The sequence below is a fragment of the Nanorana parkeri genome, unplaced genomic scaffold (genome assembly GCF_000935625.1).
Source record: "Nanorana parkeri isolate BGI_ZX_2015 unplaced genomic scaffold, ASM93562v1 scaffold432, whole genome shotgun sequence".
Taxonomy (NCBI): domain Eukaryota; kingdom Metazoa; phylum Chordata; class Amphibia; order Anura; family Dicroglossidae; genus Nanorana; species Nanorana parkeri.
The window spans coordinates 945050-948618 of NW_017306700.1; the positions used below are offsets into that span (position 1 = coordinate 945050).

At 42.3% G+C, this 3569-nt stretch overlaps 1 protein-coding gene across 1 annotated transcript in view; it reads left to right on the top strand.

Annotated features, from left to right (window-relative positions):
- The window catches only part of SYN3 (synapsin III), a 258300-nt gene that overhangs the window by 236024 nt on the left and 18707 nt on the right, over nucleotides 1-3569 (top strand). The window lies entirely within an intron of this gene.

Sequence of the window (3569 nt, forward strand, 5' to 3'; positions counted from 1 at the left end):
CAACGTCGTGGAGGGTGGGGGGGTGTTTTTGGGGGGGGGGGGGGCTGGCCACGGATGTGCGAGTTAGGCAGCAGATTATACACTTGTAAAATCTATGTGCACTCTTTATCCATGTCAGTCTCTTGAATTACTGTTAGCCAGATCTGCAACCAGCTCTGTTGAATTGGTTTAGTTTGGGTCGCATTCAGGCTCTGTTTTCCATTATGAAATTGGGTCACTTTAATGAGAATTTGCCACTTTGCCCTGTCACTAGCAGTACATCTCTATTCACTAATGGTACACCAATACCCAATGGCACCCAAAATTACCATACACAAACCCATTATCCATAATTTATCTGGCATTTAGTCTAAGGAACATATAAGAGTCCGTGCCGTGGTTTTTGAATATCATTACACCACATGTAATGAAGAACAGAGACACTCAGAATGAACAGGATGCATGCATTCCAGTCTTATTGCTGCTCTGACATCCCTACTTGGACTCTAACTAGTCACTTAATTAGGTATACTTGTTCAAGATGATCTGTTGCAGTACTTCAAACCGAGTATCAGAATGGGGAGGAAAGTTGATTTAAGTGACTTTGAACATGACATGGTTGTTGGTGCCAGACGGGCTGGTCTGAGTATTTCAGAAACTGCTGATCTACTGGGATTTTCACGCACAACCATCTCTCGGGTTTACAGAGAATGGTCTGAAATAGAGAAAATATCAAGTGAGCGGCAGCTCTCTGGGGGAAAATACCTTGTTGGTGGATGAGGTCAGAGGAGAATGGGCAGACTGCTCCAAGTTTATAGACAACAGTAACACAAATAACCCCTCGATACAACCACAAGATGCAGAAGAACCTTGAAGCAGATTGGTTCAGCAGCAGAAGACCACACCGGGTGCCACTCCTATCAGCTAAGAACAGGAAACGGAGGTTACAATTCGCAAAGGCTCACCAAAGTGGATGATAGAAGATTGGGAAAGCATTGTCAGGTCTGATGAGTCTCAGTTTCTGCTGTAACTTTCAGATGGCCAGGTCACAATTTGGCGTAAACAACATGAAAGCATGGATCTATCTTGTATGGAAAAAAATGGTCCAGGCTGGTGGTGGTGTAATGGTGTGAGGGATAGCTTTTAAACACACTTTGGGCCTCTTAGTACCAAATCAGCATTGTTTAAATTCCACAGCCTACCTGACTATTGTTGCTCACCATATTCCATCCCTTTATGTCCTCAGTGTACCCATCTTCTGATGGCTACTTCCAGCAGGATAACACACCATGTGACAAAGCTAAAATCAGCTCAAACTGGTTTCTTGATCATGATTAGAAATGGGCTCAATGTTTGAGTCGAAGAACTGTTCTACTTGAACACTGCTAGTTCTTGTGTTTGGCGAACACTATCAGGGCGTTCGGCGGGCCGTTTGCCCGCTGAGCGCACCACAATACACTGCACACCGCAGAATGCTTTGTCAGAGCTCTGATTGGCTGAAGCAATGCACCTGACCACAGGCCAGGTGAAATACTTTGCGCAATGACAGCACAGAGCACTGTAAATGACATGATTGGGCAAAGTAATGATGAATTTGCTCAATCATTGCTCATAGCTAAGTCCCAGCCCCACACTATATAAAGGCTGCTTACACTGCAGCCTTAATATGTAGTGTGTTGCTGGAGTTAAATATAGTGTGTTGCTGTCAGTGCAGTGTAGTGTAGTGCAGTGTAGGGAAAGCTAAATGGTGCCAGTGTAGTGAAGTGTCAGTGCTTTATACAGCATTTTAGTGCTATATACAATACTCTGTACTGTATATAGTAGTATTTTCTGTGCTGTATATTCACTGTCTTTTTTTTTTTTGTGTGTGTCAGTGGCATCACTGCTGTTCCAGTGTCAGTGGCGTCACTGCGTAACCCGTGTTCCCATTTTTTTTTCTTTTTTCTTTCACTTTTCTTACTTTTATTTCAACAGCAGGTTCTTTTGGTGCGTCACAGGTGTTCCTCTCTCTGCGTCACTGGTGTTCCCTTTTTTTTTCTTTTCAGCAGTAGGTTCTTTTGCTGCATATTTGGTGTTCCCCCTTCTGTGTCACCGGTGTTCCTGATTTGTTTTTGTTTTTTTTCATAATAAGCCAATGTACAACAGTGTATAGTGCACCGAGCACCACATGTGATAAAGTATTGCACCCAAAACCAATTTCCCATCCCACATTCTCTAATAAAATTTGTAATAAGCTCCACCTCATGTCTGAAAGGCCAACAAGGAGACAGGTGTGTGACAGGTGCATATAATTAGATTTTTTTTACAGCAGGGCCCATTCCTGCGCCCATCAAGAGTAAAGGTGCCCATACACTGCACGATTCTCGTACAAGAATCGCTGGAAATCCCGCGATCGTACGAGAACCGTGCAGTGTGAATGAAGACGTGCAACCGTTTCTACTGTACGGTCGCACGTCTTTTGTCTAAGGAGCATGCTAGAAAACCAGCCGAAAATCGTACGATTTTCGGCTGGTTTGAATGATGCTCGGGAGACAAATGCTGAGCGGGCCGGTGTGCGCACGCACACTAAGGTCCCGACTAAGACTAAGGTCTTGCGATGGTTGTAAAGTGTATGGCCACCTTAAATGAGGGGTTACAGTGTGGAGGCACCAACACCAAAGTCCCATTTTTTCCACACCTGTGTGACAGGTATATAGAATTTGAATTTTTAGAGCAGGGTCTAATCCTGCACTCGTCAAGAATAACTCTGAAGGGTTACCGTATGAAGGCACCACCAACACTAAAGGGCCAATTTTAAAGCACCTTTTATAACTTTTATCTAACATCTGCAAAAGAGACACCAGAATATATCCAAAAAATCTCTAACCTTGTTCTGAGTGTCCTATAATGTGCCCTCTTCATACAGGCTGCCTCCCCAAGCAGTTGTTTACAAGATTAAAGGAAAACCAATTACCGGCAATTGAAATGTCATTTTTTTTTCTTTATAAAATGTCAGTTTTGCTGCAGTAGGTTCTAAACATCGTACAGATCCGCCACTTCACAGGCAGGTTAAGGGGACCCCCCAGGCACGATATTTAAAGGAATTTTTCATTGTTATTGTTTCACTTTAAGCAATATTGAAATCACTGCTCCTTTAAAAAAGGTATTTTTTTAAAGTGTTTTTTGCATTAATACATGTCTCCCAGGGCAGTGCCCGAATCCCCATACCATTTTTATGGCCAATAACTTGCATACAAGCCTTAATAAAAGGGGGACATTTGATTTTCCAAATGGTCACATAGACATTCATTGAGTTCTAAGTTCTTGTAAGAACATTTTCCCTGCTCTAAAGTTCTTGTTAGAACTATGATTATGACTTTACATGGGCTGAATCAAATCAAATTTAATTTAATGTAATTTCAATCAATTTCTTATAATGAACTGTTGAAGTTTTAAAAGGTCTCCATTTACGTACAATGTAGCACAGTGATCTTATTCATGTATGGGTTAAAGCTCATTCCGTGAGATGAGGTCACTGAAGCACTGTGGAAGTCTCTTACTTCATCTATTTGCATAAGTTACGTTGCTGACGCCACTGGCATGAGTAGATC